The sequence below is a fragment of the Saccostrea echinata genome, unplaced genomic scaffold (assembly GCF_033153115.1).
Source record: "Saccostrea echinata isolate AGI-Se365-2 ecotype Australia unplaced genomic scaffold, CSIRO_AGI_Sech_v1 ptg000054l, whole genome shotgun sequence".
NCBI lineage: Eukaryota > Metazoa > Mollusca > Bivalvia > Ostreida > Ostreidae > Saccostrea > Saccostrea echinata.
The window spans coordinates 12,208,310-12,220,218 of NW_026889803.1; the positions used below are offsets into that span (position 1 = coordinate 12,208,310).

Consider the following 11,909-nt stretch of genomic DNA (forward strand, 5'->3'; position numbering starts at 1 on the left):
TCGTCGTGCGGATGTGCATCGTGCGTAAACTTTTCACATTTTCAACTTCTTAAAAACCTCAAAAACCACTGGACTAATTTCAATCAAGCTTGCCACAAACTTTTTGTGTTCATTTTCAAATTACAACGATTTAAGGGTATTAATACGCGAGTTTCCGGATAGATATCAGTTAACTGTCATGCCAAAAGTGAGTAATAAAAATTGAAAAGTTGGTATATGCGACAGCTGGCAACGAAACAATAATATTTTTTTCTACACTGTATATTTTGCATGCATTTTGCTGTCAATCACCGTGACCTTCGATATAGTGTTCAGAAATCACCGACATCACCAGTCCTCTCGAGGCGAAACCCCCAGTGTAATAGCACGTGGAAAGTATTCTTTTTGTTATCTGGAGTTTTTTCCCCTTACATCTTTCGTATTTATTTGATGATTAGTTCATATTCATCACTTTTTATCATAGGGAAGAATTAATTAATTTTGATAAACAAAGCAGTGCACCTGAAATTAAATTTAAGAAGTTTATGGTCTCGGTCAAGACCATAAAGTGAGAACAGACTTTAAAGTCAAAATTTCAAAGAAAATCATTTTCAATTACAATCAAACAACATTTTCCTCGTGTGTTTTTATTCAAATGTTATACGAAAATGCAATTTTTAAAGACATTTGTAAAATAAAACTCAAGGTATATTCTCAGTTTATGGTCTTGGGACCTGTTTATTTTGCAATTTATGTACAAAAATATTTCTTTTTATAATTAGCTTTAAATACAGTTTGAAATACTTATGTTTTTACCTTTCTAGTTATTAAAAAAATTCTATGCTTTTTTGGATTCTATCTTTGAGAAATCCTTTGAAAAGCTTATTAATAATTTTATATTTACATCCACTGAATATTATTTCCTTTATTTCTTATGAAAACCATTGCCGTTTATCAGTCAGAAAAGCCACTAAGCAAGCCACCTGCATAAATTTCTTGAGCAACGGTTCTTCCATCAATTATGCATACAATGGCGTACGCATCTATAATACAATCTTTAGCATATTTAATTTAACTTAATTTTTTTTTTTTACAGATATATCAACAATAAAATGTCAATACGGGAATTAACGTCGAAGCTATTGCAGAAAAATGAAATAAAATAAAATATTGACAAGCAAAAAATAAATAAATAATTAATTAAGAAAAAAAAAATAAATAAAAAGAAGAAGAAGAAATAAATGAAATACAATTAAATAAAACAAAATATTAAAAAAAAAAATAAAAAAATAAAAAAACGGAAGGGGGTGTCATTCAGCATTAATTTAGATTAATTCATAATTTAAGTTAATTTATATTAGCTTGGATTTCTTTTGTATAGTTTACTGAGGAGACCCAACAGGTGTTTTGTTTAAAAGTCATATATGGCGTATTTTTTTTTTTTTAGAAGTTCAGACGAACTGAAATTAAAAAGATCTTTCTATTTGTTTCATTACTTTATATAAAAATAGGACTTTCCTGTAAATTACACAATTTAAATCAATCACATTTCAAAGATATTAGAAATTTAAAACAATAACCGATTTATTTACTGACTCCGCATTTAATTAACAGACACAGTTGAAAATCAATTTAACTATGGAAACATGAGATTATTCAAGTTCAAAATCGGTTAAAATTTTAATTTGAACGTAAATAACATATATCATGTTTAGCTACACCCAATCTCGTATTTTTAGTTTTTAGCTCAGATACGGCCTATACATGTTTATACCTTCAAGAATTTTAAAAGGTTATGCCCCCTCCCGCCCTCCTCCTGAAATTTCTTTCCACCGATCCGAATAAATGAAGGCCGAATTACTGTTTAAATGTCCATATAATATTTTTCTAAATTCTTAAACACACAGAAGTAAATACTGTGTCCATTTTGAGTGTTAACAGTGTTATCCTTTGAGGTAATATCACTATGATCCGCCAATAAATATCGAACAACGGGAAATAACTCGCCTATGAAGGAGGCACTCGGAAATATTGGGTAACTTGTCTAAGAAAAGGACAGAGGATTTCCCGAATGATAATCGGTTACCAAGCTAGCCTGGTTCCCGAGGCCTTCCGATGTGCACGCACATCGGAAGGCCTCGGGAACCAGGCTATTACCAAGCTAGCCTGGTGCACATCGGAAGGCCTCGGGAACCAGGCTATTACCAAGCAAGTAAATACCATATGTAAACAAAGAGCTACAGGGCGCGAAAGCTTGTGGAGGGTGAAGGAGAAGAGATAGTAAAAGCAAAATACACAAGGAAGAAAGCAATGAGACAGGTTTGGTTCATACAAACATGTTTGATGTTGGTTTCAACTTCATTTATAAATATATCTTATTTTGCGGAATTTAAACATACACCCTTTATTTATTCATTGGTTATCAACACAGAGAGATGCATGATACATCAAAGGATAGCACTATCAAGTAGAAATCTTCTTATTCATGCGCCTTAATTTTCACAAAATTATTATCCGTTTGTTAAACAAACGATTTTCAAATATTAAACACAAGATTTTCCATGCATACAGGTATGTACATAAATTTATTTTATTCGAAGGTGTGTAACTTAGAATAGTAGACCAGTCGAACTATGCTGGTGGGGCATACAAAATTATTATGCGCCAACAAGGAAGTTAAGTTAGTCATCATACAGATTTATCAGGTTTGACTAAACTTTATGTAAAGAAAGACACGTTTTACTATTGAGGTAATTGAAACAGGAATCATACATTGAACAATGATATGTTGAACTATCACAGTCTCTGCTACTCCATTAACCTAATTGCATTTTATAAGGCAAAGATATCGAATATTAATCAGTTGCTTAAATATTTAATTTAATTGATTTTTTTTTTCAATCAAATTTTTAGTTTTAAATATGATCTTAAATATCTTTTTAAAATCCGGATTTTTACACCGTATCTGCTCCGAACGTTACAAATGGAAATAACCCGGATACTGTTACCATGACTTCACAAGAGTTGTAGGCCGCGAAAGCTTTGGATGCACGGAAAGAAGGAAAGATTAAAAGATAGAAATATAAAAGAAAAGAACAGGTTTGGAGATTTTAATGCGTTTTTTGCCAATATTAATATTTTATTTTTATAATTTTTTCATAAAATAACAAAGGAAATCATCATAATATCATGTATTGTTTACATACAGAAAACTGATACTTCAAATGTCCAGATAGTCAAATGCACATTTTCAAAAAGAAAATTTCACTTTGCGGGGTTAATCAAAAGATGAATGGTACCAGTTAATAATGTTTTTAGTATTCTCTATGATATAAACAAACTCAATGGATTAAAAACAACTCACTCATAAAATTTCAGAATGTGACTTGTACTAAATCTTGGCTGATATAGAAGCCTGGAAACAAAACCGATTGAAGCATACTTGCCAGCAGTACACAACACAGATTGAAGATGGTAAATTTATTTTATTGTCTGATTGTTTGTGATCTTGTATTTTCAGTTGAATATGATGAGCATGGCCCATGGAGAAGTGTGCATGGTTGATGTACTCAAGTCACAGTCTGAATAGGTAGTGCTAGTGGTACCAGTTGCTAATGTCCCTGGTTTTGTCTATGCTATAAACAAACCCAGTGGATTAAAAAACTGTTTTGAGCCACTCACTCATAAAACTTCAGAATGTGACTTGTACTAAATCTTGGCTGTGATAGAAGCCAAGAAACAAGAGCGAGTGAAGTATACTTGCCAGCGTTACACAAACTGAAGATGGTAAGTTTATTTTAATGTCAGATTGTTTTTAAATGTCATTTTCTAAATCACTGATTTGTTAGCGGCAAATATTTGTCATCTTGTACTTTCAGTTGAATATGGTGAGCATGGCCCAATGGAGAAGTGTGCATGGTGTATGCACTCAAGTCACAGTCTGAATAGGTAGTGCTAGTGGTACCAGTTGCTAATGTCCCTGGTTTTGTTTATGCTATAAACAAACCCAGTGGATAAAAAAACTGTTTTGAGCCACTCACTCATAAAACTTCAGAATGTGACTTGTACTGAATCTTGGCTGTGATAGAAGCCAAGAGACAACAGCGATTGAAGTATACTTGCCAGCGTTACAAAAACTGAAGATGGTGAGTTTATTTTAATGTCAGACTCTTTTTAAATGTCATTTTTTAAATCACTGATTTTTTACCTGCAAGTATTTGTGATTTTGTATTTTCAGTTAATATGATGAGCATGGCCCAATGGAGAAGGGTGCATGGTGTATGCACAAGTCAAAGTCTGAATGGGTAGTGCTAGTGGTACCAGTTGCTAATGTCCCTGGTTTTGTCTATGCTATAAACAAACCCAGTGGATTAAAAAAACTGTTTTGAGCCACTGACTCATAAAACTTCAGAATGTGACTTGTACTAAATCTTTACTGTGATGGAAACCAACAAATAACAGCGATTGAAGTATACTTGCCAGCAGTACACAAACTGAAGATGAAGAGTTTATTTAAATGTCAGATTCTTTTGAAATTTCATTCTCTAAATCACTGATTTGTTAGCTGCAAGTGTTTGTGATCTTGTATTTTCAGTTGAATATGATGAGCATGTCCAACGGAGAAGTGTGCATGGTTGATGCACTCAAGTCGCCGTCTGAATAAGTAGTGCTAGTGGTACCAGTTGGTAATGTCCCTGGTTTTGTCTATGCTATAAACAAACCCAGTGGATTAAAAAACTGTTTTAAGCCACTGACTCATAAAACTTCAGAATTTGACTTGTACTGAATCTTGGCTGTAATACAAGCCACGAAACAACACCGATTGAAGTATACTTGCCAGCAGTACACAAATTGAAGGTGGTAAGTTTATTTTAATGTCAGATTCTTTTTCAATGTCATTTTCTAAATCACTGATTTGTTAGCTGCCAGTGTTTGTTATCTTGTATTTTCAGTTGAATATGATGAGCATGGCCCAGTGGAGAAGTGTGCATGGTGTATGCACTCAAGTCACAGTCTGAATAGGTAGCGCTATTGGTACCTGTTGCTAATCTCCCTGGTTTTGTCTATCCAGAATGTGACTTGTACTAAATCTTGGCTGCGATGGAAGCCAAGAAACAACAGCGATTGAAGTATACTTGCCAGCGTTACACAAACTTAAGATGGTAAGTTTATTTTAATGTCAGATTGTTTTTAAATGTCATTTTTTAAATCACTGATTTTTTACCTGCAAGTGTTTGCGATCTTGTATTTTCAGTTGAATATGGTGAGCATGGCCCAATGGAGAAGTGTGCATGGTGTATGCACTCAAGTCGCCGTCTGAATGGGTAGTGCTAGTGGTACCAATTGCTAATGTCCCTGGTTTTGTCTATGCTATAAACAAACCCAGTGGATTAAAAAACTGTTTTGAGCCACTCTCATAAAACTTCAGAATGTGACTTGTACTAAATCTTGGCTGTGATAGAAGCCAAGAAACAACAGCAATTGAAGTATACTTGCCAGCAGTACACAAACAGAAGATGGTAAGTTTATTTTAATGTCAGGGTCTTTTGAAATGTCATTTTCTAAATCACTGATTTGTTAGCTGCAAGTGTTTGTCATCTTGTATTTTCAGTTGAATATGGTGAGCATGGCCCAATGGAGAAGTGTGCATGGTGTATGCACTCAAGTCACAGTCTGAATAGGTAGTGTTAGTGGTACCAGTTGTTAATGTCCCTGGTTTTGTCTATGCTATAAACAAACCCAGTGGATTAAAAAACTGTTTTGAGCCACTCACTCATAAAACTTCAGAATGTGACTTGTACTAAATCTTGGCTGTGATAGAAGCCAAGAAACAACAGCAATTGAAGTATAATTGCCAGCGTTACACAATCTGAAGATGGTAAGTATATTTTAATGTGAGATTCTTTTTAAATGTCATTTTCTAAATCACTGATTTGTTAGCTGCAAGTGTTTGCGGTCTTGTATTTTCAGTTGAATATGATGAGCATGGCCCAGTGGAGAAGTGTGCATGGTGTATGCACTCAAGTCAAAGTCTGAATGGGTAGTGCTAGTGGTACCAGTTGCTAATGTCCCTGCATGGTTTTGTCTATGCTATAAACAAACCCAGTGGATTTAAAAACTGTTTTGAGCCACTCACACATAAAACTTCAAAATGTGACACACATACTACAGAGTATGTTTTCATAAGCAATCAGGGAGGGGAATTGCCAAAAAAAAATCTGTTCACAGAAAGCTAATTTTCGATAGCAAAGAACCGTCACGGTAGCTCAGTCGGTAGAGTTGCGGGTCCTTCGGATGAGACCTTAAAAAAGAAGGTTCTGTGCCACGATAGGCGTTGGAATGATAAAGAACCCTCACTTTTCAATGGCCCTGAGTGCCAGTAAAGGTCTAAATTTGAAAACCTTCACCGGTATATGGTGACGTCTCTATATGAGTGAAAAATTCGAACGGGACGTAATACAAAATACAATCAATCAATCGATGGGAAAGATCTAATTCTGTATCTGAAAATTCCTCTCTGTTTTGCTTTTCGGAATGAGAGAAGATTGCTTTTATGTCATTCTCTTAGAATTGTGATATTTTCAATGTTTCAATGGTACCAATATTATTTAAGATAGTATTTTTCCTTGAATTGTTTATTTCCGTTTGAAAGAGGGAATCGCTCTTCTGTTGACTTTAAAAATGAGAGAAGTTCGTTGGTATATCAACATGTTTTAGAACCGTGGTCTTTGTGTTATTGGCAAAGTCATTGGAATCAAGCTTGTTTGAAAATCATTGTTGCTGATTCATGCTGAATATCATTTTAAAAGGAAATAACTTTTTTTTTAGACTGATTTCATTTGTTTTGAATATTTTTAGATTCGTCTTGAAAATCGTCTCCTGTACACTCTTCCGCAGGTGGCTTATTTAATCAGATTTCCCAAGAAAGTTAGTTTTGAAGTTTCAGTTCTGTGTCAAGATTTCTCCATCTCTGATAGAATACCGAAGTGCGACATTCTATCTCCCGGATATATAGTTTTGCAATGCCTCACTTTCTTTCAAAACAATGCTGAAAAATTTTCCGTATCGATCATACTCAGGCAAGGAAATTTTTAGTAAAATGAGGGCATGTCTATAACAAATCTGTAAACCAATTCCACAATGATAACAGACTTAACTAAATAGTCACAAGGAGGTTTTCGATTTTGTCCAGTTTTAAAACTTAAGACATACTAGTATCTGAAATTGAAAAAAAATAATAGTAAAGATTCTTAGGGAAATGGATTCCGGAAAAAATGCCACAGTATTTAGTTTTCTGATGACCATATCATTTTTAAACATTAAAAACGTATACATGTATATATAAAAGACTTTGCAACTAAACATTTTGAACTCTCAACCATCCAACGCATTGCTGCAGTTAGAAGTAAGCAATAAACTAGATAATTTATTTTCACTGTACTATTTGATATTCCATCGATCACTCCATTTTTTGCATCGAGTGAGAGAAAAAAAAAGCTTATTGATTTAAAATATGATGATATTGATATCAAAGAAACTTCTTCCTTGTCTCTTTCGGGAATGAATTTTTTTTCAAATTCACACATTGAATACATCAAATATAGCACGTATATTTCTCAGAAAGAAGGAAGGAATTTTAAAATCATTTTATCGACAAAACATTATATATATATATATATATATATATATATATATATATATATATATATATATATATATATATATATATATATATATATATATATATATATATTTATTAGGGACGTCAACGAGTACCCGGTTAACCGGGTACTCGATCGAACGTCCGAGTATCGAATACTAAAAATGGTACTCGGTTACTCGGAAGTGTATTTTTTCTTATTTCAAAGTTCATATTTTTATCAAAAACTTATCAAAAAATAACTTAGATATGTAAACGGTAATTAGCGTGTCGTCATTTGCACCTGTAAAACACCCGTTATCGCCTGTGGCTGTGTTTATACAGTAATTAGTGACCAATCACCTGGTACACAGCTGTTGTGACCTATTGGGGTCCCTAATTTTTGGATGGCTTCAATGATCGTTTTCAGTGAACATCGTATAAGTATGGTCTATTATCTTCAAATCGTTTTAAAATTATTTAATTAATATACGGCAGCGAAATCGGACATGCATAGAAATGCAGCTACCCAATTCAAAAGTGAAGAAATATTTGGAAATAACTTAAGATTACAAAAATGTTGAAAGTCAGTTTGCGTAGTAAGTTTAATGTATACGGGAGAAACAACAAACATATGAAATAATATTAGACTAGCGATCCCAACAACGTTCCTTTCCTTCCCTTTCGCTACTCTAATCACCACAAACTTGAGCAACAGATTGTCCACCTTTTGCGTTGATGAAATACGTAGATCCTAAACAAGAACTGTAAACCATTTGTAATTTTTTATGTATTAATTGTGTCTTTTGTGTTTATTTGATGAATAAATTTAGTACCAAAAACATCATTTCACTTTGACATCCCTAATATATATATATATATATATATATATATATATATATATATATATATATATATATATATATATATATATTATACAAAACATTTTCAACAGTGAAATATTGTAATTTATTTATTGAATAAAAGTGGTATTCTGACACATTGTGAAAGGATATCAAAATGGTATTCTCGCAGTGTGAGAGAATACAAGAAGTGCGGCAAAATTCCCGATTTACCTTCCTTTCACGAAGAGTATTTAAAAAAAACTCCCTGGTCTGTTATAAGATAAACTAAGAGTAAATGAACCATTCTGACAGAGACTGAAACTTCCAAAGTTTTTCCAAATATGTTGTTAAAAATCCATGTGTACAACGTTTTTCAATATTTCAATCGCTTAGCTATGACGTCCCAACCGCTCAACTATGACGTCACAGCCTATGACACTGTGTTACGAAAAGACAGAGGCAAAGGGAAAATCAAAGAAAATGTAATAAACAGAAAATTCAATGTTTTGTAGATGAATATTGAATTTATTTCACTCGTGAGACATAATTTTTTGATATTTTCACTCGTACTTCGTACTTGTGAAAATATCAAAATATCCTGTCCCACTCGTGAAATAAATTCCATATTCATCTACAATACATTGAATATCCCCTCTCCCTCTCCCCCTCTCTCTCACCAATTGAATGCCTTTTTATGTTCACTAGGACCTACATTTTTGTCTTGAAATGTCTTTTTTCCAGAAAGAGTCAAGTTAAAAACACCTGATAACAAGATTTTTAGTTTGTGATTTCGATATCAGTTTTCGAAGATTCAAATAACCACCATGTCATGCATTAACCCCAGGTTAATATCAATATTTTTCTAGTCTTTATGAAACATTTTAACCAAAGATTAAGCACCTAAGAAGTTATGTCCATAATTGTTAAATAAGAAACATATTTCCCAAATTTATTATTGAAAATCTTAAAATGGAGTTTTGTCATTTGTATGCTTTTATTGTTTGTACTACCATAAACTTAGAAACAAATTCATGTACACACATACTAAGAATATTTGTGAATGTGAAATGAAAACAAAAGTATGTGTCAAGGCGTTGATTTTTTTTTTTCAAATTAATTTGAAACTCACATAATTAAAAGACGTTACAAAGTAGCTGTTAAGATGTGGTATGGTACCCATTGATTATCTGTGCCTGATTTTTGACTAAACTAATCCTTCATACATTTTTGTTTTAAAAAAATCTTAACTCATTTATTTAAAAGAATAAAAGAATTATTTATTTAAACGTTTAGGCTGAATTATCATTCCGGATTATTCTCTGATTTGTGATTATCTGGAGGACGACCTATATCCTTAATTCTGCTGGGACAACATTCTGCTTATTTTTTGTTTTTCAATATATATACTTCTTGAACCCTGTACGACATTCATCTGGATTCGTATTTGACATTCAAATTTCAAAAACAACCACCGAGCCTGCTGTGAATGCCAAACAAATACGCACAAAAATTGTATTGTGTGAAACATATGTGAAGGAAGAGGATCTTTCGGTACCCTGGTGGGAAATTCCATAGATTCTTTAAGTTTTAAATTTTTTTAAATGAACTACGTGAATTTTTTTTTTTCATATTTTATTTTTAACATTAAAGTTTTCATGGTGAACATAATCCTTAAATTGTAAGCTACAGTTTGAAGAAGACAGCGGATGGAATTGGGCATTTAAGAATGTAGAAGAAATCATTTTTCGTCATGAATATATGCATGTAGATGAAGGTGGTGCCTCTAGAATGACCTAAACGAGAGGGACTTATAGAAAATAAATTATGTAAAAATTGTTAAATGAAATAGATAAATAAATTATATAATAAAAATAGGCGCCTTTCAGGTAAACCTTTATTTTTAGGTTTTGACGGTTTTAATCAATTTATTGCTGTAAAGTACATAATACAAATAACATTTTTATCAGTAAAATTCGAAAAATTCAGATTTCCGATTTTTATATTCAATAATCAGACCTTTTTGAATTCCTTGAGAAAAGTAAAACAAAGCAATAGAACGAACTCAATATAATTTATTTAACCCTGTAAAACACAAAAAGAGACAAAAGTAATCCGTAAGGTTATAATAAGGTCTTTCAAAAATTAAACTGTCACACAGTTTTGTCATATTAAAATTAAAGCTGAACACGATTCGTAAAAGAAATTTGTCCGCCATAATCGATTGAACTCTCGCTATATCTGAGGGTCCATGGATATAGAGCCGCTCACTTAGTCACTGGTCAGTGTAATCAATCGTCATCGGTGAAAACGGACGTCTGCTATATAGCACTCGGTAGCGACAAAAAAAATGTTTACTTCTAATGCAGGATAGTTACATACCAAAGGGACTCACACCAATTGCACAGGTCAGTGCAGTATACAGACAATCACAAATACACGTAACTGCAATAAAATGTAAACGAAGGTAATGCAAGATAACCAACACGAACAGGGGTCGCCATTCCATGCCGATACCCGTGACAATAAAGCAGTCAGGTGTAACGAATGCGAAGAGTATACCCCGATGCTGATATCGTAGATAGTAATACCGAAAATGGCGTATGCCTATTTACGAGTCGTGTTCAGCTTTAACTCTACGATCATGCTTAAAAACTAGGGATGTCAATTTTGTCAATAATTCATATTCGAATATTCAATGAAAGTATTCGAATATATTCGAATATTCGATAAAATGAATAAAATATAGTTTATTTTAAATCTTCCTACTTTCATGAAAGATTTAGAGTAGGTATTCTTATATTGGAAGTAAAATTGTATGAAGACTTTTGTAGGTGTATAATAAGGAATTCCATTTGATATTTGTCAATGCATGTTTGAAATAAATATTTGATTTAAATGTAGAAAAGTATAATTTTAACAAATGATACACGTGTTTTTATAGTATCTCCAACTGAGGAATCAGTCGTCTTACCAAAGGCAGAATAGTCGTATACTTTTCAGATTTCAATACGTGTAATTAATTACAATTATCAGCCTAGTAAGAAATATGATTATAATCTTTGATACAATGTTTTTAAAATATAATCAAACATTTCCATAGACAATTTTCCTAGGTAATTAATTTCCCGATAGTGAATATTAAAGTTCAACCCAAGATAATCAAGTAATTTACACATTTATTCTGAAATTGAGCCCTTTACAATATTAATTACAGACTAATTCTATCGGACATTCATGTAATGATCAATTAAATTTATTTTGATAAGTATACTCTTTACGTCTTTTAGACATTCTAATAAGGTTTTCATTTTGTTGTCCTCGATTTTAGATCCGATGGTACATGTATTTATCTAATTAAAACTGTGAAAGTACGTTTTGTATTATATATAAAGCATTAATGTATAATTATTTAACATCTTACTCAAAAAAAAAAAAAAATAAATTAG

General features: G+C 32.4%; 1 long non-coding RNA gene across 1 annotated transcript; it reads left to right on the forward strand.

Moving 5' to 3' along the window:
* The first annotated feature begins 5,284 nt into the window (after positions 1–5,284).
* On the forward strand, positions 5,285–6,047 carry LOC133206353 (uncharacterized). Its single transcript, XR_009723752.1, has 3 exons — positions 5,285–5,498; positions 5,591–5,857; positions 5,950–6,047. It is a non-coding gene; the product is annotated as an uncharacterized LOC133206353 (long non-coding RNA).
* The last annotated feature ends 5,862 nt before the right edge of the window (positions 6,048–11,909 follow it).